At 46.0% G+C, this 24068-nt stretch overlaps 2 protein-coding genes across 3 annotated transcripts in view; one reads left to right on the top strand and one right to left on the bottom strand.

The window, feature by feature from the left end:
- LOC141073566 (E3 ubiquitin-protein ligase RNF182-like) overlaps nt 1–12799 on the bottom strand; it is a 44184-nt gene extending 31385 nt beyond the window's left edge. Inside the window, exon 1 of the mRNA XM_073560853.1 lies at nt 12531–12799. The gene's annotated coding sequence lies outside the window, so the exon portion shown is untranslated. The remainder of the gene's footprint in view (nt 1–12530) is intronic.
- Nucleotides 12800–19833: 7034 nt separating this feature from the next.
- The window catches only part of SLC7A9 (solute carrier family 7 member 9), a 33671-nt gene continuing 29436 nt past the window's right edge, over nt 19834–24068 (top strand). The window contains exons 1-2 of one of the 2 annotated variants that reach the window (XM_073560847.1): nt 19834–19905; nt 20395–20463. The gene's annotated coding sequence lies outside the window, so the exon portion shown is untranslated. Of the gene's footprint in view, nt 19906–20212; nt 20464–24068 lie in introns of those variants that run through there. The other variant, XM_073560846.1, reaches the window with a different exon arrangement.

The following is a 24068-nucleotide window of genomic DNA, read 5'->3' as shown; positions in this document are numbered from 1 at the left end:
ATAGAACAACACAACACAGACAGCGACAACCCCGGCACACCCTGCAAACAGGCTTTCTACAGCGGTGCTCCAGGTGTGCCGAATGTCTGTGGAGAAAATCCAACCTACCCGAAGATTTCATCCATTATAAGTTTATGCTTCGAACATACAACTCTGCCCTTCACCTCTCCAAACAAACCTATTTCAACATCCTCATCACCTCACTGTCCAATAACCCGAAACGTCTCTTTGACACTTTTCATTCTCTACTCAACCCAAGAGTACAGGCCCCAACCACAGAGCTTTGAGCTGACGATCTGGCCAATTACTTCAAAGAAAAAATTGACCAGATCCGATAGGAAATTATCTCCCAATCACCTCATACCATGCACTGTCCTCCCTCCCCCACTGCATCTAGCTCACTCTGATTTTGAACCAGTCACAGAAGAAGTAAGCAGACTCCTTGCATCTTCTCGCCCAACCACTTGCACCAGTGACCCATTTCCGTCACATCTCCTCCAGTCCCTTACCCCTGCTGTCACCCCTCACCTAACTAAAATATTTAACCTCTCTCTTCTGTTATCTTTCCCTCCTCATTTAAGCATGCTATCATACATCCACTACTTAAAAAACCATCTCTCGTCCAAAACTGTGCCGCTAACTATAGACCTGTCTCTAATCTTCCCTTCATCTCTAAACTCCTGGAACGCTTGGTCCACTCCCGTCTTATCCACTATCTCTCTAATAACTCTCTTCTCGACCCTCTCCAATCTGGTTTCTGCTCTCTTCACTCTACTGAAACTGCCCTCACTAAAGTCTCTAATGATCTACTGACAGCTAAATCAAATGGTCATTACTCAATGCTAATTCTCTTGGATCTCTCTGCAGCATTCAACACTGTGGATCATCAGCTCCTCTTCACTATGCTCCGCTCCATCGGCATCAAGGACACCATTCTCTCCTGGTTCTCCTCCTACCTCTCTGACCGCTCCTTTACTGTATCTTTTGCTGGCTCCTCCTCCTCTCATCTTCCCCTTAAGGTACTATCACACTTAGCGATGCACCAGCGATCCCGACCAGCGATATGACGCGGTCAGGATCGCTAAGTGGTCGCTAGTGAGCTGCCACACAGGCAGATCTCACCAGCGACATCGCTGGGGACGGGGGTCGCTACTTACCTGTCACACTAGGCGATCCTGCGTCCTCCCGCCCGGCTCCACGCTCGTCGCTCGTCTCTCCACAGGAAGCTGACGACGAGAAACAGTCCTGGACGTTCTCGCGCGATCAGCAATAACCAGCGGGGGAGCGGGTTGTAGGTAAGTATCACACACAGCGATATCGCTAGCAATATCGCTATAACGTCACAAGTTATAGCGATATTGCTAGCTATATCGCTTAGTGTGACAGTACCTTTACTGTTGGGGTTCCTCAAGGATCGGTTCTAGGCCCCCTCCTCTTCTCCTTGTACACTGCCCTATTGGTCAAACAATCAGTAGATTTGGTTTCCAGTACCATCTCTATGCTGATGACACCCAATTATACGCTTCTACTGATATCACGCCAGCCTTTCTAGAAAACATCAGCGATTTTCTAAACGCTGTGTCTACATCATGTCCTCACTATATCTGAAACTGAACCTGTCAAAGACTGAACTCCTTGTGTTTCCTCCCTCTACTAATGTACCTATACCCGACATTGCCATTTCTGTGTGTGGTTCCACTATTACTCCCCAGCAACATGCCCGCTGTCTTGGGGTCATACTTGACTCCGAGCTTTCCTTTGCCCCCCACATCCGATCACTGGCTCGCTCTTGTTATCTGCACCTCAAAAACATTTCTAGAATTCGACCTTTTCTTACTTTTGACTCCGTAAAAACTCTTAATTTTACCCTTCGCCACGACAGCACCCACTGGAGGTATCGGATCCGCCCCATTGGAACAGGAAACCCTACAGAGAGATAAAGGGGCGGTCCGCCTTTCCTCCTCAGTATTGGGTTCCTGTTACAGGGGAACCTCAGGAAGAACCCTTCAGTTGCATACCTGGGCCAGTGCACGCCGCCTGTGCAGTTATCGTGAGAACGGCAGGGGCTGCGGTGCAGAAGCAGCAGCGTGGGGGTTTCCATTAGACGGCTCCCTCCTCGTCTGATGAGCGGATTTAAGTGATGACCGGGTCCGGGGAGGGCAGCCCGGTCTCACTCAGGAGCGCGTCGGGCAGCATAATCAGCGGCAACTCCGGGACCAGGAAAGGCCGCCGCTAAAAAATGGGTAAGAGCAGCAGTGGTGCAGAAGGAAAAAAAAATCCAACAGCGGTGGCGGCAGCGGGCTGAGACACAGCCCCGTGTGCAGAGCGGGGCCTGCGCGTGCGCCGCCCGACGCAAGTGCTCCAAGCCCCGGAAGTAATGAATGAACTTCCGGGGCATGATGGCTGAGACAGGGCGCCCACAAGCGCGACTGCGCAGGCGCGAGGGAGCCGGGGGACTTCCGGGTCAGAAAAAAAAAAAAAGGGGGAGGCCCTATTTAAGAAGACGCCGCAGAGCAGGGGGCGATGCATCATGTCATCGCCAGGAGACACGCACACTCCAGCAGGGGACTCTGCAGGGGGCAGTACCTCCTGGGACCGCACTGCCAAAGGATCCAAGGACACCGCTATCTGATCCGGTACAATAAGCTTCATGGGTGAGTACGCAAAGATATACTCTGCCTATTAAGCTGACACCCTCCTTCTTTTTCATTTCTCTCGCCATGTCTCCCCCTCTTCTTAGACGAAGAAAAAAGAAAAATCTAAACACAAAGAATGCGCTTTATGCGCCCAACCTCTCCCTGACTCCTACCACAAAAAGCGCTGTAAACAGTGCACTAGGGAGACTAGACAGGGAGCCGCAGTGTCATCAAAAGACATACGGACCATAATTAGAGAGGAGCTACAGGCTATCACCCGTGCTAGTACTCCATCAGAAACTAGGAACAAAAAACAAGTGACCCTCAGCTCAGATTCAGAGGAGGAACAAGAGACAGTCTCAGACTCCTCACTCACGTCATCATCATCAGAGATTTCCACTGGATAGTGTGGATAACCTGGTCAAATCAGTAAGAAACACTATGGGGTGTGAGGAGACAAAGGGCGCCCAAACCACGCAAGACATAATGTTTGCAGGTTTGGCAGAGAAAAAGGAGAGCCTTTCCAGTAATACCGGCAATTAAGGCCCTAATAAAGAGAGAATGGGAAAAACATGATCAAAGAAGTTTTCTCCCATCGGCCTCAAAAAGGAAATATCCATTTAGCGACGATGAGCTACTAAAATGGACAAAGGTTCCAAAAGTTGACGCTGCTGTAGCCTCCACCTCTAAACAATCCACTCTTCCGGTAGAGGATGCGGGCTTACTGTCCGACCCACTAGACCGGAAAGCGGAGTCATCATTAAAAAGGTCTTGGGAGACAACTACGGGCATTTTTAAGCCAGCAGTGGCTAGCACATCCACCGCCAGGTCAATGCTCGCATGGATTGACCAATTGGACCAACAAATCAAGCAGAAGGTGTCTAGAGAAAAACTACGAGCCGCTATTCCATTAATTAGAGGAGCAGCAGCCTTCATGGCCGATGCATCAGCAGACACCCTACGACTAGCAGCAAGATCGGCGGATCTTGTAAACAGCGCCAGGCGGGCACTATGGTTGAAAAGCTGGAAGGGGGACGCACAATCAATATCTAAGATCTGCGCAATCCCGTGCGAAGGCGAGTTTCTCTTTGGGAAAGCCCTAGACGACATACCAAAGCCAAAGAAAGGAAGAAGGCTTTTCCTGATTCTTCTATCCCTTTCTACAGGAGAACCATTAAAAGGCGACCATTTGGGAAAAGGAGACAAACGGATAGATCGACTAGATGGCCCGCAAAGGAGGAGAAGCAAAAGGGTAGCATGTTTAAAGGTTCAACATTCCGAAAAGAAAACAAATACTGAACAAGCAGGCCCTCCAGTAGGGGGTAGATTGAAATATTTTTTTTTCAAAATGGCAAGCGATAACTTCAACCCCATTGATTCTTAATATAATCAAAGAAGGAATGAAATTAGAATTCCTTCATATTCCCCATGACTCATTTACTATAACCCGCCTTAACTCAGCAATACAGCAAAAAACCCTCGAAATGGAAATTAGGAGTCTACTATCCAAGGGGGGGACAAGAGGGTAGAGGGTTCTACTCTCCTTTATTTTTAGTTCCCAAACCCGATGGTACATTTAGAACCATCAAATCTAAAAAAGCTTAATAAGTTTATAAAAAATTATAAATTTAAAATGGAATCAATCAGATCCACCATTAAACTTCTCTTTCCAAACTGTGTAATGGCAGGAATTGACCTGAAAGATGCTTACTATCATCTCCCTATTCATGATAGATACCAAAAGTACCTAAGGGTCGCAGTGGCATTCGAAGGCAAGATCCATCACTTCCAGTACACGGCCATGCCATTTGGTCTATCTACAGCGCCACGAATCTTCACCAAAGTGATGTTGGAGGTGATGGCCTATCTTCGTCAGAAAGACACCTTAATCGTGCCTTACCTTGATGACTTCTTAGTTATCAGGAACTCGATCACCCAGTGTACTAGACGTGTGGCTGATACGGTCTCATCTTTGCAGGATTTAGGCTGGATCATCAACTTCCAGAAATCCAGACTGGTCCCTCTCTCTCTCCAGATGTTTTTAGGGTTCCAGTTAGACTCTACGACCCAGAGATGTCTACTCCCTCAGGTAAAAATTATGCTTAAAAAAAATAAGGTTGAGGCAGCAATGGACAGACCACGCATGTCTCTGAGGGAGGCAATGTCGCTATTGGGATCGCTCACTTCTTGTGCCCCGGCAGTTCAGTGGGCCCAATATCACATCCGCACACTGCAACATCAGATCCTCCAAGAGGACAAACGACACGGCGGTCACCTCGAGAACAAGATAACCCTATCTCAGGAAGTCTTGACTTCTCTAGAATGGTGGCTAGATAGTAATCATTTATCCACGGGAGTTCCATGGGTAATATTACCATCCCATATCCTAACCACCGACGCTAGCCCTCACGGATGGGGAGCCCATATGGTGAATAGCTTCTGTCAGGGAAGGTGGAGTAGGGAGGAACTGCAGTACTCATCTAATTTAAAGGAGCTAACGGCAGTACATTATGCTTTACATCATTTTCTTCCACAGCTCCAGCAGAGGCATGTCAGGATCTTATCGGACAACACCACCACAGTGGCATATGTAAATAGACAGGGAGTCACTCGATCAGAAACTCTGATGTCTTCTGCAGCAAGAATCTTAAACTTAGCCGAAAATTATTTGTTGTCCCTTTCTGCCCTTCATATCAAGGGAAAGAACAACCAAGAAGCAGACTTCTTAAGCCGAAACATACTTCGGCAAGGAGAGTGGCACCTAAATCACCAAATTTTCAAGGACATAGTAGCCCTATGGGGACAACCTCAAGTGGATCTCTTTGCTACGAAAGAGAACAGACAAGTAAAAACATTTGCCTCCCTGTCCCCGTTAGATCATCCAGACATACTGGACGCCCTCCAGGCCTCATGGAAATTCAACCTAGCATATGCCTTCCCTCCGATAATCGTTCTACCACAGGTCATTCGGATGATCAGAGAGGACAGGGCAAGGGTAATTTTAATAGCGCCCTTCTGGCCCAAGAGACCGTGGTACTCATGGCTACGAACCATGCCTGTGTCAGATCCTTGGGTTCTCCCTTCGGTTCCCAACCTACTCTCCCAAGGCCCTTTTTTCCACTCCCAAGTGGACAGCTTACACTTGGAAGTCGTGGAATTTGAAAGGCAGCTACTAAAATTAAGAGGGTTTTCCGAAACGCTAATTTCTACTACAGAGCAGGAAGCAGTCCACTACTCAGATTTATACGAGAATATGGAAAAAATTTCTGCAATTCCATACAACCCTTCATACCACAGAAATCCCGATAGGAACTATCTTGGAATTTCTACAAAAAGGGAAAGATTTAGGTCCGGCAGTAAATACGCTGAAGGTCCAGGTGTCCGCATTAGGGGCACTTTATGGCCATAATATAGCAGGAAATAAGTGGGTGTCACGATTTATTACAGCTTGTGAACGAACGGCCCCTGTTCACATACCTACAATCCCTCTGTGGGACTCAAACTTGGTCTTAGACGCCCTAACGGAAGCTCCCTGTGAACCAATAGACACGATATCTCTAAAATACCTGTCACTCAAGACGGCCCTCTTAGTAGCTCCAACATCCGCCAGGAGAGTTAGCGACATCCAGGCCCTATCCATAGATACACCCTTTTTTCAGACATACCAGGATAGGTTGATATTGAAACCAGACCCCTCATATCTTCCTAAGGTATCGACAAAATTCCATAGATCTCAAGAAATACTCCTCCCGACCTTTTTTAGTGATCTCTCCACTCCTGAAGAACAGAAATTCCACACCTTGGACGTTAGAAGAACTGTCTTAAAATACATTGAGAGATCCAGGAGCTGGAGGCAGTAAGGCTCTGTTCATATCTTTTCAGGGCTGTAAAAAGGGGTACAGAGTCACGAAGGGCACCTTATCCCGGTGGATCAGGGATGCCATCCGATTAGCCTACTCTGCGAGAAGTGAAGACCCTCCGGAAAATATCAGAGCACATTCTATCAGAGCAATGGCATCCTCCTGGGCCGAGAGGGGAGACGTCCCAGTCGAAACCATATGTAAGGCGGCAATTTGGTCAACCCCTTCTACCTTCTATAATCATTATAGACTTGACCTTTCATCAACTTCTGACCTAAGCTTTGGCAGGACTGTCCTTGGCACGGTGGTCCCACCCAGATGATGGTCTCTGGAATCTCTCCAGTGGGTGCTGTCGTGGCGAAGGGTAAAAAGCCGGATTACTTACCGGTAATACTCTTTTAATGAGTCCACGACAGCACCCGCTCACTTCCCTCCCTATCAAGATATTAATAACAATAAATACACCACAGATTAAAGTGTATCTCCTAAAAGTAAATAGGTTAAACTTAGAAATGCAAGAACATTGCCTAACTCTTGGTGGTCCTCCTGATACTCTGAAATACAACTGAGGAGGAAAGGCGGACCACCCTCTTTTAACTCTGTAGGGTTTCTTGTTCCAATGGGGCGGATCCAATACCTCCAGTGGGTGCTGTCGTGGACTCATTAAAAGAGCATTACCGGTAAGTAATCCGGCTTGTTTCTCTTATTCATTCTCGTCTCGACTATTGTAACTCTCTTCTAATCGGTCTCTCTCTTAAGTACCAAACTCTCCTCCCTCCAGTCTGTCTCGAATGCTGCTGCCAGGATCATATTCCTCGCCAGTCGTTACACCGATGCCTCTATCTTGTGCCAGTCATTACACTGGCTACCCATCCACACCAGAATCCAGTACAAACTTATTACCCTCACCCACAAAGCTCTTCATGGCTCAGCACCACCCTACATCTCCTCCCTTGTTTCAGTATACCATTCTACCGGCACCCTCCGCTCTGCTGCTGACCTGAGGTTAGCATCCTCAATAATCAGAACCTCCCACTCCCGTCTCCAAGACTATACACGTGCTGCGCCAATTCTTTGGAATGCACTTCCTAGGTCAATATGATTAGTCCCCAATCCCCACAATTTTAAGCGTACCCTGAAAACTCATTTATTCAGACTGGCCTACTGCCTCAACACATTAACCTAATCTATCCCTGGGTGGCACAGCCAAAAGTTTTACCATAACCAGGTTCCCCGCATCCTGTTCCCACATGCTTTATGCATCCATTAGCCCTCTGCGTCTGTACTGTTACACACTTAACATTATGGCTGGTCCATACAATCAGGGCAATTGTTACCACCCACCTTTCGGGTCTCCCTTTTTTCCCTCATAGACTGTAAGCTTGCGAGCAGGGCCCTCATTCCTCTCGGTATCTGTTATGATCTATGTGATTATTGTTATGCTGTAATGTCTATTGTCTGTACAAGTCCCCTCTGAAATGTAAAGTGCTGCGGAACATGTCGGCGCTATAGAAATAAAATTTATATTATTATTATATTATTATTATGTTCCCAAAATTCACCTTTAGAAACAAGGAGTCAAAGAAAACCCTTGGATTCAACATATCCAGCCCACCCTCTCTCCGCCGTAGGTACGTTATTCCCGTTTATTAGGTTCAACCTATTCCCCCACAAGAGCTGGAAGAACAGGCTGAAGAGCCTCGCTGAGAAAGATTCTGGCAAAGGGAAAATGACAGACACATACAACAAAACGGGGACCAGGTACGTCTTCAACATTGTGACCCTTTCTCTGTAGGTCAGCCTCCAGTTCTTCCATCACTGAACCTTTGCATTTCCGGTTTCCAATTTCTCCTCCCAATTTAGCGTGGCATTATCATCCCTCCCAAATTTAACCCCTAGGATCTTAATATGGGTGGAGGCTTTGGCAAACTGCGGCAGATCAAAGCTGGGCTCAGTATCTAATGTCCACAGAGCTTGACTCTTTTCAAGGTTGACAAGAGACCCGGAGGCCTCTGAGTAGCTTCTGATGGACGCAGATAGCATCTGCACCTCCCAAAGATTGGAGCTCACCAACGTCACATCATCCACATAGGCAACAACATTCAGAGGCGGGCAGTGGGGGACCGGCACCCCCTGAAATTCGCACTCCTGCAGTGACCTCAGAAACGGGTCTAGGGCAAAAACATACAGGCGCGGACTCAGTGGGCAGCCCTGCCTCACCCCCGCCCCAACTCCAAAAGTGTCACCCTGCCAACCATTAATCAGAGGAAAGCTCACCGCCTCTCTGTACAACGTCTTCAGCCAATCCACAAATTGTCCCGGAATACCGTACTTTGACAAAGTGGCCCACAGATAGTCATGATCAACCCTGTCAAAAGCTTTAGCCTGGTCCAGACTAACAACATATCTCCCACACTGCAGAGCTTTACATCTCTCAAACATCTCCCGTATCGAGATGACTGCTCCAGAGATGTTCCGCCCTTTTACTGTGCCAAACTGAGAGCCTGCCAACAGTGCCGGGGACAAACAGACTAATCTAGAAAATAGGATCTTTGCTAGAATCTTCCTGTCCACATTCAAGAGGGCAATCGGCCTCCAGTTCTTGATGTCGCTCGGCTCTTTACCTTTAGACAGCAGAATTAGCGAGGACACTCTCATGGATGGAGGCATCAGGGGATTTTCTAGACAATTTCTATACACATTCACGAGGATTGGAGCCAGGAGGTCTCTGAAATTCTTATAAAATTCTGCCGTTATACCATCTGGACCTGGTGCCTTCTTCAGATATAACTTATCAATAGCCTCCTTAACTTCCTTCACCGTTAATTCTGCTGTTAAAGGAAAGAAGTCCAGATCATTAGTACCAGGCACTGGAGTTGCCTCCAAGAATTGAGCCAACTTATCTATCCAAAACTTTCCTCTGAAGCAAGTCAGCATAGTAAGATCACCACCGGTAAATACCACCGGTATTTCCTGATGAAGGGGGCATGAGACCCCTGAAACGCGTAGAATAAAACCACTGCAATCATACAGCATTCTCCTGGAATTTGTCTAAAGCGGCAGCGCGGAATATAGCTACAAACTCCCTTTGGATTCATCCCTTTATTAACTGACAGTCTCTTTAAGAGGGATCTGATATCCTCCTTGACGTCCTCCCACCAGTCGGTCATGTTGTCATAGAAGTCAACCCTGTCTAGATGAAGCTAGATAAGGGAGTGAACATGACTCTGAACATAGGCATCATCCAGGAGACTGGAATTGAGCTTCCACAACCCTCTACCAATGTCTGGACGGTTAGAGGTCCCCATTGAGAAGCACAAGGCGAGGTGATCAGAGTAAAGGACGACCTTCTCACTCAGGGTGCCGACAGCCTCAGTAGGACTGACAAAAGCAAAATCTATCCTACTGCTCCTGTTGGAACATGAATACGTGAGTTTTGGCTGTCGACCACCCTGTGTGAAAACGTCAGTCAGTCCTGCCTGCATTATGACGTTATGTAGGACCTTACCATCCCTGGTCACTGTCCTGCCTGAGGAGCTGTCACCTGATGTCAGTATGGCATTAAAGTCCCCCGCCATCACCACTGGAAGAGAAGTGAAGAGGTAAGGCTTGACGTCATTAAACAGCTGGATCCTGTCAGTCACCGTCTGTGGCCCATAGATGTTAATAAGCCGGAGTCGCCTACTATGGATAGTGACTTCTAGGACCAGACATCTTCCCATGACCACCTCCGTCATCCTATGCACAGTCACATCATTGGTGTTAAACAGGACAGCGACCCCGGTGTAAGGCTCCACAGCCAGTGACCAGAAAGAAGGACCGGACCGCCATTCCCTCTCAGCCTCTCTCATAATCCCCAGAGATGTCAGTCGTGTCTCCTGCAGGAAGATGACATCTGTGTCCAGATATTTGAGATGTTCATACACCGCGTGTCTAGTTCTCCTCAGCTTAATGCTATTCACATTGCTCGAGGTCACTGTCAATGAGAACCCCGCCATCACAACACAATATAGAAGGAGCAGAGTAACAGCCATCATCATGAGTCAGAGATGTTCTGTCCACCACTGGTGTCCATGTCAGACTCTACCTGAGGGTCCACAGATAAGGGCTTCCGCTTTGGCGGGGGATGGTCCTCTATGTCCCTGTCACACTCAGCATCAACTTTCCTCAACTCTTCCTCATAATCGTCACCATTGGAGTCAGATAAAACTCCATACTTGTTGGACACGACCATCACTCCTGCAGAATTCTGAACCTTCTTACTAGCAATCTGACCAGTGTCATATTCTGCCTCAGGTTTACGGGAGGATGTGTTTTTTTTTTCCTTTTATTTTGATTAATGCTCCAGTCATCAGATACAGACAGTGATGCTGAAGGGGGAGCTATCTGAGGCTGCTGGACCTGATGGACGATCTCCATGTTCCCCTCTGCACCCTGCTTCTCTGGTGCTACCTGAGTGGACTCCAGGTGGGCATCTGAGCTGGTCAGCATCTCTCCTGAGATTAACTTCTCCCCATGTGTCCCTGCCACCACATCCTCATCCTCCTGAGCCTCTGCCCCTGCCATCACAAACTCATCAGGGAAGACTCTGCAGATGTTGTGCCAGGCGTCTGGACAGTCCCTGTGAGGGTGGCCCATCCTACCACAGAGGTTGCACCTGACGTCCCGGCAGTCTGCAGCGACATGGCCAATTGCCCCACACAGACTGCACTTCACCACAGTACAGGCGTTAGCCAGATGACCTTTCCCACCACATTTGAAGCACTTTCTGGGTTGCCCCGGATAATAACACCTTCCCTTCTCCCTCCCAATGAAGAAGGAGTTGGGTAAGTGGTCAGTGATGTTATCACATTGCCGCAGTTTCACCAAGACCCTCCACCCCATTGTCCAGATACCATCTCATCTCTGACCTTGGTGAGTCCAGAGACGAGGTCACAGTGTCTCCGGAGCCACACCTCGATGTCCTGTGGAGGAACGGCCTCATTCCAGAAGGTGATATTCACTGTGACAGTGTCCGGCCTGGAGATAGGAACCAACACAAACTTATTCCAGCCCTCAGCATCTCTGAACTTGGGGTAATTGGCCCAGAATCTATCCAGGTCAGACATGAGCTTGAAGCTGTCCTCGTAGCCCTGCCTGTCCTGAAGATTAGACACTGCCAGTATCTCATTTGGCACAAACCCCATCTGGCAGCAGAGCAGCTCTCTCACCACATACCTGCGTTGTGGCAGATCCTCCTTGGCACCTATGTATTTAAACCGCACCACATTAATGCGTTTGAATGTCTGGCCGGTATACCTGGCGCTGGAAGTGAAGGATCGGGCACCGCGGCTCCAGGCATTCCTGGGGGGCACCTGCCGGGTCACACTGGGCTGACTGACAGGGAGAGGGCCTGCAGCAGGGGGGGCTGTCACACCTTGTGGACTAGATGGCAAAGGGGGATAATCACACATATCATGCACATTATCATGAGCAGCATCATTATCATCAGACAGTGCGACGTCTATTACAGAGTGTGAAACCCCTCCAACCCCCGACCCCATGGGCACAGCATCCCCAGCCACAGTCTGTGCTTCAGCCTCATCAGCACAAACAGTCTCACATACACTGTCCTGCTCCTGTGTGGGGCATTCTGGGACCTGTGGTGCCTCTGCTGGAGTCTGCAGTGTGTGCTCCTGTTCACACTGAGCTTCCTGCTGCTGCAGCTGTTTTCCCTCCTGGAAGCAGAAGCGGGCAGCCTGTAACACTGGCCGTGTCCGCTGCTGGGGGGTCCCGTCCTGAACATCAGGGGTCCTGGCCTCTACAGCACAGTCCTGCTTATAGGAGGTGAACCGCTCCCGGTTCCTGTAGGTCTCTGCCAGGGGCCCCATGCTCTCCAGCACAGATTCAGTGTCCTGCACAACACTCGCCAGCTGTACACCCAGTGTGTTCAGTCTCAGGTCATAGGCCTCATTACTGGCAGGATTAGTGGTCTTTAGGTTATAGATGAAGTCTACCTCCATTTGCAGCGCTTGTTTTTGCTGCTGTAACTCACCCAGTTTTCGGACAAGTCCCGGTATCTCATCCGCTAGCTGCAGCTCGGGTGCACGCGCCGGCCCCACAGGCTTAGTCTTAACGACAGGTACAGGGGTTTTAAAGACAGTCTTGTGCGGGTCCACCACGGATGGTTTTGTGGCCCCTTGGCTGGATGCAGGCTCCGCAGCAGGTTTATCGCTGCCACCTGACTGTGACCGTGTGCGTCCTGACCGCGCCATACTGCTGTAGGTTCTCCTGCATTGTTTGCCTTTCCAAAGACGTCTGTCTCTGCCTGGGAGCAGGAGAGGTGATCTGCACAGCTGGGGCCGATCTCACCTGTGCACCTGGCAGGAGCTGCTTACTGACTGGGGAGCTACAAGACTTCACATTGACGTGGCGGGATGGCTTGTTCATTATTTTGATCAAAATTATGTTTACTAAATACCCTTATTATTATTATTACCTTTATGCATTATTTGCAGTATATTTTTTACTTTTAGTTCAGGATATTTGTGTTTTTTGCTTTTTGTTTTCTCTGGTTAATGGTCATGTGTGAATATGCACTTACATTGTGCATACACATTAACTTACTTTTCTCAGTTCAGATTTGTTTTTTATTCATTTCATTGTGCATTCAGTGCATATATGGGTGTGACCGCCCTCTTTCTGAGCTGGGAAAGCCATCCAGTCTGGCCTAAGCTGTTACTAGTGGTTCAGCCGCTTGACCCTTATTCACATTCACGCCACTTGGCAAGTGAAAAGGTTTTAAATACTAGAGTAGGGACTGTCCCACAAGGGTTGCCGTGACGTGGCGGGATGGCTTGTACATTATTTTGATCAAAATTATGTTTACTAAATACCCTTATTATTATTATTACCTTTATGCATTATTTGCAGTATATTTTTTACTTTTAGTTCAGGATATTTGTGTTTTTTGCTTTTTGTTTTCTCTGGTTAATGGTCATGTGTTAATATGCACTTACATTGTGCATACACATTAACTTACTTTTCTCAGTTCAGATTTGTTTTTTATTTTTTTTTTTAAGACTTCACATTCTGCTGGTTTCCATCACTCACCGACACTTTTCCTTCTTGCTTGGAGCAGGTTTTCCTCCCAAAAATTTACACACAGCTTTTTCCTCCTTCATAGAACTGCTGCAGCTTTGGCCCGCTGCATTCACTGGTCTCATAGTGGCTTTGGGATTAACACTCCCATTGGTAGAAGCCTGTGATGCTAGTCCCAGTGTAGGCCGGGAAGCCTGGGCCTTGCCTGGGGAGCTTCCCCACCCAGGGTGGCCCCTCCCCGGGCTTGCACCAGACATGAGGAGATCCACAAAACACAACCTCACAGCTAGGAGGCAGTATTATAGTAGTTATATTCTTGAACATAGGGGGCAGTATTATAGTAGTTATATTCTTGTACATAGGAGCAGTATTATAGTAGTTATATTCTTGTACATAGGGGCAGTATTATAGTAGTTATATTCTTGTACATAGGGGGCAGTATTATAGTAGTTATATTCTTGTACATAGGGGCAGTATTATAGTAGTTATATTCTTGTACATAGAGGCTGTATTATAGTAGTTATATTCTTGTACATAGGGGGCAGTATTATAGTAGTTATATTCTTGTACATAGGGGCAGTATTATAGTAGTTATATTCTTGTACATAGAGGCTGTATTATAGTAGTTATATTCTTGTACATAGAGGCTGTATTATAGTAGTTATATTCTTGTACATAGGGGGCAGTATTATAGTAGTTATATTCTTGTACATAGGGGCAGTATTATAGTAGTTATATTCTTGTACATAGAGACTGTATTATAGTAGTTATATTCTTGTACATAGGAGCAGTATTATAGTAGTTATAGTCTTGTACATAGGGGCAGTATTATAGTAGTTATAGTCTTGTACATAGGGGGCAGTATTATAGTAGTTATATTCTTGTACATAGGAGCAGTATTATAGTAGTTATAGTCTTGTACATAGGGGCAGTATTATAGTAGTTATAGTCTTGTACATAGGGGGCAGTATTATAGTAGTTATAGTCTTGTACATAGGGGCAGTATTATAGTAGTTATATTCTTGTACATAGGGGCAGTATTATAGTAGTTATATTCTTGTACATAGAGGCTGTATTATAGTAGTTATATTCTTGTACATAGGAGCAGTATTATAGTAGTTATAGTCTTGTACATAGGGGGCAGTATTATAGTAGTTATATTCTTGTACATAGGAGCAGTGTTATAGTAGTTATATTCTTGTACATGGGGGCAGTATTATAGTAGTTATATTCTTGTACATAGGAGCAGTATTATAGTAGTTATAGTCTTGTACATAGGGGGCAGTATTATAGTAGTTATATTCTTGTACATAGGAGCAGTGTTATAGTAGTTATATTCTTGTACATGGGGGCAGTATTATAGTAGTTATAGTCTTGTACATAGGGGCAGTATTATAGTAGTTATATTCTTGTACATAGGGGCAGTATTATAGTAGTTATATTCTTGTACATAGGGTCAGTATTATAGTAGTTATATTCTTGTACATAGGGGGCAGTATTATAGTGGTGATATTCTTGTACATAGGGGGCAGTATTATAGTAGTTATATTCTTGTACATAGAGGCTATATTATAGTAGTTATATTCTTGTACATAGGAGCAGTATTATAGTAGTTATAGTCTTGTACATAGGGGGCAGTATTATAGTAGTTATATTCTTGTACATAGGGGCAGTATTATAGTAGTTATAGTCTTGTACATAGGGGCAGTATTATAGTAGTTATATTCTTGTACATAGAGGCTGTATTATAGTAGTTATATTCTTGTACATAGGAGCAGTATTATAGTAGTTATAGTCTTGTACATAGGGGCAGTATTATAGTAGTTATATTCTTGTACATAGGAGCAGTGTTATAGTAGTTATATTCTTGTACATGGGGGCAGTATTATAGTAGTTATATTCTTGTACATAGGAGCAGTATTATAGTAGTTATAGTCTTGTACATAGGGGGCAGTATTATAGTAGTTATATTCTTGTACATAGGAGCAGTGTTATAGTAGTTATATTCTTGTACATGGGGGCAGTATTATAGTAGTTATAGTCTTGTACATAGGGGCAGTATTATAGTAGTTATATTCTTGTACATAGGGGCAGTATTATAGTAGTTATATTCTTGTACATAGGAGCAGTATTATAGTAGTTATAGTCTTGTACATAGGGGCAGTATTATAGTAGTTATAGTCTTGTACATAGGGGGCAGTATTATAGTAGTTATATTCTTGTACATAGAGGCAGTATTATAGTAGTTATATTCTTGTACATAGGGGACAGTATTATAGTAGTTATATTCTTGTACATAGGGGACAGTATTATAGTAGTTATATTCTTGTACATAGGGGACAGTATTATAGTAGTTATATTCTTGTACATAGGGGACGGTATTATAGTAGTTATCATCGGTGGATACATAGCCATTAGACAGTGATACTGTCACAAGACTTTATAGCATGGAGAAGCAGCAGATACGACCACTTTTCTCCTCTGCAGTATATGTAGCTATATATATATATATATATATATATATATATATATATATATATATATATATATATTTAGGTGGATCTGAGTATCTGACAATCTGCTGTACTCATAGATCTATATATGTTCAGTGTTATATCCTGGCTTTTCTGCTTTTATTGAAATGCAATTATTTTAGGGCATTTTTACTCTAATGATAATTATTAGCGATTGCTTGTGGATGATTGTTCGTTCTGCGCCCGGTGAGCGGCGACGCTCTGCAGGTTGTTGATGTCTTGTCTGAAGTGAAGCATTTAGCGCTGATAACAAGAATAAGTCGTGTTCAGCTGGTTTATACGTAACCCAGTAATTTCTCTTGTCAAAGTCTACATGTTAAGTGCCAGATAGCACTACGCATCCGCCATATCATGCCTGCATACTGTAATGGCGATATATAGCAATCAACACAGAGATAATCCCGTGGCTTCGAATTCAAGAACATTTATAGGAACGTCTGCAAATTCTTGTTGGGAAATAAAAATAGTTTGCACTAACGTCCCTTACCGTGGTCTATAGTGGCAGGTGGCGCATGCGCTGTGGTGCGGCATTCAAGTCTATGACACGGATGATCACAAGGCCCTGGCCAGGAGGACTTGAACGTAAAGGCAGATGGTGCTCCATGCAAGTAAAACCCCCATTGGATATTGCTATCCTAATTTCCTTATGTGCTATTACAACATGTTCCTGGCTTTATTCGATGGTTGCGGTACTCCATCGCCAGTGGGCTCCCACACCCCAAACTGGACTTTTTTTATTTATATATATTAGCGATTGCTTCCCCCATTTTAAAGTCATCTGGATATATTTGGATGCTACTGGTAGCACTTACTGTAAGGCGTCATCTGTACCGCACAGCTGTGTGTACTCTACGTGGCGCCATAGGGTGGGCTATATAGTGAACCTTGCACTCATACATGACGCCCTGTATATGGGATATAATATTTCCTGCACTTGTTCTTGTGGATTCCATTGCTGTGACATGTAGCGATTGGCAGGATGGCCTACATGGCAGTGGTGCCAGCTCAGACCGCGCGGCGTCCGTTATGTTGGCGTCTGTTCAAAAATCACTAACTTTTCTCTTAATTATGTCATTTCCCAACACAAAGTGTTCTCGTCCACGAGGAACGTCGCCCGTCAGGGAAAGTGCGTGTTACAATGTATCATGGGTCACGGCACTTGTTATGCTTTTTGCACAGTCTTTTTTTTTTTTTTTTTTTTTTATCCTTTTTTTTTTTTTCACTCTCATTTTTCATTTCTTGACTCCTCTCTTTTCTATGTGCCGCGTTGTAGGATGCAGCATATGAATAATTATGGCAGAGCTGCAATTCCAGATCCTGCCTGCTCACAAGAGTGGCGATGCAGCACTGGTTTTCTATCTCTACACCTTCGCTTTTTTTGTAAGATCATGTTGAAAAACGGGCTAGTTGCGTTACCCAGATTGCAGAAGCGGCTCAATGTAAGATGTCAGGTCAGAGCCTGCTGATATCACACACTGACTCCCATATCTCCATGTTCTTCGCTTCCCCTGATACTGGAAATGTGTCATCACGGGACATTTTACAGCCGGTAAATAACCCGCCTGCTCGTGGATTGCTTTACCCTTATTAGTCCCAACAGTAAACATGTAATAAATAATATCCTTCCTGATTTTCGGAGTTTCCCCTTCCAGTCTCCCATGGATCAAACAATGCGTTGAATCTAATGCAAACTTAAAAGGAGGAGGAAGCTGAGGCCGTGTATGTCCTGGAAGCCCGGGTGAGTCTGTGACCAAACGCCGCATCCGTATCAGCCAAAAAATGGCTTCCATAACTGGGGACAAAACTTTACTGGGAAAATGAAGGGTAAATATTACTTTCCAGACCTTCCTATCAATAAAACCTTTGCTTTCATTCTGGTAACCCACCATTAAAGGGGTTGTCTGGGTTCACCAACCCACTGATACAGAAGTGAGCGTTGTCAGATGGACCCTTTAATTGTAAAGTTGGCAATAAACTCAGTGTGTGTGTATGTATATATATATATACACACATACAGGTGCATCTCACAAACTTAGAATATCATCAAAAAGATAATTTATTTCAGTTCTTCAATACATAAAGTGACTCTCCTCTCTCGTATAGAGTCATTACAGAGGGATCTATGTCACGTGTTTATTTCTGGTAATGTTGATGATTATGGCTTACAGCCAATGAAAACCCAAACGTCATTATCTCAGTAAATTAGAATAATTCACAATAAACACCTGCACAGGCTTCCTAAGTGTTTATAAAGGTTCCTTAGTTTCAGGAGCTCCACAATCATGGGGAAGACTGCTGACCTGTATATGAGTACATTGTACAGGTATGATAATGTGTGTTTATGTGTGTGTGTATATATCCGGTATATTAAAAATAATATATCAATATCTCCCCTGCTCTTCTCCATTTACACCTTTGGCCTGGGACAGCTCATAGAATCTCATGGCTTTCAGTATCATCTCTGTGCTGATGACACACAGATCTACATCTCTGGACCAGATATCACCTCCCTACTAACTAGAATCCCTCAATGTCTGTCCACTATTTCATCCTTCTTCTCCACTAGATTTCTGAAACTTAACATGGACAAAACAGAATTCATCATCTTTCCCCCATCTCACGTGACCCCCCCAACGAACCTATCCATTACAGTAAATGGCTGCCCACTCTACCCAGTCCCACAAGCTCGCTGCCTCGGGGTAATCTTTGACGCTGATCTCTCCTTCAAACCACATATCCAAGCCCTTTCCACTTCCTGCCGACTTCAACTCAAAAATATTTCACGAATCCGTTCATTCTTCAACCAAAAATCTGCAAAAACCCTAGTCCATGCCCTCATCATCTCTCGCCTTAACTACTGCAACCTCCTGCTCTGTGGCCTCACCTCGAACACTCTCGCACCCCTCCAATCTATTCTAAACTCTGCTGCCCGACTAATCCACCTGTCCCCCCGCTATTCCCCAGCTTCTCCCCTCTGTCAATCCCTTCACTGGCTCCCCATTGCCAAGAGGCTCCAGTACAAAACCCTAACCATGACATACAAAGCCATTCACAACCTGTCTCCTCCATACATCTGTGACCTCGTCTCCTGGTACTTACCAACCTCCGATCATCACAAGATCTCCTTCTCTACTCCCCTCTTATCTCCTCTTCCCACAATCGCATACAAGATTTCTCTCGCGCATCACCCCTACTCTGGAACCCTCTACCACAACATATCAGACTCTCACCTACCATCAAAACCCTCAAAAAGAGCCTGAAGACCCACCTCTTCCGACAAGCCTATAACCTGCAGTAACCACCGATCGACCAAACCGCTGCACGACCAGCTCTACCCTCGCCTACTGTATTATCACCCATCCCTTGTAGATTGTGAGCCTTCGCGGGCAGGGTCCTCTCTCCTCCTGTGCCAGTTATGACTTGTATTGTTTAACATTATTGTACTTGTTTTTATTATGTATACCCCTCCTTACATGTAAAGCGCCATGGAATAAATGGCGCTATAACAATAAATAATAATAACCTCAAAACCCCAATAGTGATCATATACGATAATTGTGCAAAGCACAAAACCGTCCTAAATAACTGGTGTTAGAGACCTACTTGCATTTGCACTTTATTCTTTGTGCCTGTTGTACTAGGTGACATTGACCTGCCAGACATCCGGGCTGGATCGATGGCGGCTACAACTACCATGAGCTCAGTAAAGTGCATGTACAATAGAAGCACATGGAGATAAGAAGTTCTCTTTCCCCTCAGAGGAGCGCGGAGCCGGCACCGTGACATATTGTACAGGTATAATATCTGCTCTATGCCACATAGGTGCTGACTGATGTCTTCCTTGCTTACTTCATACAGATTTATAAATGCTCCCTTGCACTGACTATTCCACATCTTTCTTATCCACCATAAATCCAAGAACTTTTTCCGACTGTCTCCCAGCAGTCGCCGCGCTCTCCTCATAATGGGATGCAATGTTCTGCAGTGTGTAGGCTCCGCAGAACAACATCACTTTGTGTGCGGCCGCCCGTCCGTCCTGCCATTGTGTGCGGGAGACTCTGACTGCCCAGTGCAACAAGGCAACACACATTGTCAACAGATGCACCGTGCCGCCGGAGGTGAAGCCGAGCGTTGTGCAAGCGGCAGCATTTAGAGCCACACTCCCCTCTCTCACTGCAGTAATAATTAGGGCATGTTTAATAATTACTGACGGCGACCTCTGCTCTGCTGTTCCCCGGCTCCTTCTCCCGGATTGGAAAGATTATTTGTGAACTTTACCTGCAGGTTATAAAACTTCTGAAGACTCTCAGCATCCACTCGTCCGCCTCATATCCCGGGCTTCACACGCACCAGGTAAGGTCTCTCCATCTTACTATGGATCAATCGATTGGGGGGGCTATACATGACTCTGGGGGGGCTATACATCGTTTATACATTTGGCTTTGTCCTGCGAGACCCCACTATTGTGCAAGCGCATCAGTCTACCTTTTTGACATTTTTGCTTAGTGGACAATGGAGCATCTAGGTATTAGGGGGCACAAGTTTGCAACCCCGGCACATTTGCTGCCGCAATCTCAACCACCATTTTGGAATATGGGAATCATCTCTGTGTTCATGATCTTAATGACTGCGTCTGCCCCATCGGATCAATTTTGGAGCTGCAAATTTTCATAACTTTTTTTAATGCAGTCACAGGTTTAAAAAAAAAAAAAAAAGACCAGATGGGGCAAAACAAGGATCTTTTCTGCCCTTGTGTACAATAAGGCAGCCTAGACAGATGGTGGTGTGGATTGAGAACCTGTGTCCATATGCCATGCTACGGTATATAGACCTCATAGGGGGTCCCCCACCCAGGATCCCATTGGAAGTCACTTCAGACAGTGGCTCCCTTACACGGTCATCCCTTCATGTGATGCCACCAGGTATCACTACATACATGGTCATCTATTCATCTGATGGCACTGGAAATCACCACATGGTCATCCATTCTTCTGGTGCCACCAGGAATCACTACATGGTCATCCATTCATCTGGTGACTTTATGTATCACCACATGGTCATCCATTCATCTGGTGCCACCAGGAATCAGCACATGGTCATCCATTCATCTGGTGCCTTTATGCATCACCACATGGTCATCCATTCATCTGGTGCCACCAGGAATCACCACATAGTCATCCATTCATCTGGTGCCTTTGTGTATCACCACATGGTCATCCATTCTTCTGGTGCCTTTGTGTATCACCACATGGTCATCCATTCATCTGGTGCCACCAGGAATCACCACATGGTCATCCATTCATCTGGTGCCTTTGTGTTTCACCACATGATCAATCATTCATCTGGTGCCACCAGGAATCACCACATGGTCATCCATTCATCTGGTGCCACCAGGGATCACCACATGGTCATCCATCCACCTGGTGCCATCGGAATCACCACATGGTCATCCATTCACTTGGTGCCTTCGGGGATCACCACATGGTCATCTATTCACCAGGTGCCATCGGGATCACCACATGGTCATCCCTTAATTTCAGAACATCCTTTGTAGCTTCCCATGGAGGACCCCTTGCATAAATGAAGGGTGTGAGTGAACCTCTATAATGCCTATGGAGAGTCATGCTGTCACACTATATGTATTTTTGGGGTTTCATCCATGAGAGAAGTGGCTCCACCAGTGATCCAGATCCTTGCATGTTGGCCACTACCTATACTGACCCGGTCCTTTTACAATAAAGCTTGGACGTAAGCCGCTCTCTTTGGATTACTACCAGCTGGAGTGCTCCCATCTATCTCATGCGTGAAGACACTGGTTTCCATTGTTACTCGCCCTGTCCCGTGCCCGGTGTTTGTTCTGTAGCACTGGGTCCCCCACCCAGGATCCCCATGGAAGTCACTTCAGACAGTGGCTCCCTTACACGGTCATCCCTTCATCAGATGCCACCAGGTATCACTACATACATGGTCATCTATTCATCTGATGGCACTGGAAATCACCACATGGTCATCCATTCACCTGGTGCCACCAGGGATCACCACATGGTTATCCATTCATCTGGTGCCTTTATGTATCACCACATGGTCCATCCATTCATCTGGTGCCACCAGGAATCACCACATGGTCATCCATTCATCTGGTGCCTTTATGCATCACCACATGGTCATCCATTCATCTGGTGCCACCAGGAATCACCACATGGTCATCCATTCACCTGGTGCCACCAGGGATCACCACATGGTTATCCATTCATCTGGTGCCTTTATGTATCACCACATGGTCCATCCATTCATCTGGTGCCACCAGGAATCACCACATGGTCATCCATTCATCTGGTGCCTTTATGCATCACCACATGGTCATCCATTCATCTGGTGCCACCAGGAATCACCACATGGTCATCCATTCATCTGGTGACTTTATGTATCACCACATGGTCATCCATTCATCTGGTGCCACCAGGAATCAGCACATGGTCATCCATTCATCTGGTGCCTTTATGCATCACCACATGGTCATCCATTCATCTGATGCCACCAGGAATCACCACATGGTCATCCATTCATCTGGTGCCTTTATGCATCACCACATGGTCATCCATTCATCTGGTGCCACCAGGAATCACCACATGGTCATCCATTCATCTGGTGCCTTTGTGTATCACCACATGGTCATCCATTCATCTGGTGCCACCAGGAATCACCACATGGTCATCCATTCATCTGGTGCCTTTGTGTTTCACCACATGATCAATCATTCATCTGGTGCCACCAGGAATCACCACATGGTCATCCATTCATCTGGTGCCACCAGTAATCACCACATGGTCATCCATTCATCTGGTGCCACCAGTAATCACCACATGGTCATCCATTCATCTGGTGCCACCAGTAATCACCACATGGTCATCCATTCACTTGGTGCCTTCGGGGATCACCACATGGTCATCTATTCACCTGGTGCCATCGGGATCACCACATGGTCATCCCTTAATTTCAGAACATCCTTTGTAGCTTCCCATGGAGGACCCCTTGCACTTATAAATGAAGGGTGTGAGTGAACCTCTATAATGCCTATGGAGAGTCATGCTGTCACACTATATGTATTTTTGGGGTTTCATCCATGAGAGAAGTGGCTCCACCAGTGATCCAGATCCTTGCATGTTGGCCACTACCTATACTGACCCGGTCCTTTTACAATAAAGCTTGGACGTAAGCCGCTCTCTTTGGATTACTACCAGCTGGAGTGCTCCCATCTATCTCATGCGTGAAGACACTGGTTTCCATTGTTACTCGCCCTGTCCCGTGCCCGGTGTTTGTTCTGTAGCACTGGGTCCCCCACCCAGGATCCCCATGGAAGTCACTTCAGACAGTGGCTCCCTTACACGGTCATCCCTTCATCAGATGCCACCAGGTATCACTACATACATGGTCATCTATTCATCTGATGGCACTGGAAATCACCACATGGTCATCCATTCACCTGGTGCCACCAGGGATCACCACATGGTTATCCATTCATCTGGTGCCTTTATGTATCACCACATGGTCCATCCATTCATCTGGTGCCACCAGGAATCACCACATGGTCATCCATTCATCTGGTGCCTTTATGCATCACCACATGGTCATCCATTCATCTGGTGCCACCAGGAATCACCACATGGTCATCCATTCACCTGGTGCCACCAGGGATCACCACATGGTTATCCATTCATCTGGTGCCTTTATGTATCACCACATGGTCCATCCATTCATCTGGTGCCACCAGGAATCACCACATGGTCATCCATTCATCTGGTGCCTTTATGCATCACCACATGGTCATCCATTCATCTGGTGCCACCAGGAATCACCACATGGTCATCCATTCATCTGGTGACTTTATGTATCACCACATGGTCATCCATTCATCTGGTGCCACCAGGAATCAGCACATGGTCATCCATTCATCTGGT

This window comes from Dendrobates tinctorius, unplaced genomic scaffold (genome assembly GCF_039654945.1).
Source record: "Dendrobates tinctorius isolate UK_male_01 unplaced genomic scaffold, ASM3965494v1 ptg000307l, whole genome shotgun sequence".
Classification (NCBI taxonomy): domain Eukaryota; kingdom Metazoa; phylum Chordata; class Amphibia; order Anura; family Dendrobatidae; genus Dendrobates; species Dendrobates tinctorius.
Note: the sequence above shows the minus strand (reverse complement) of the source record. Positions and strands in the feature narration are given on the sequence as shown.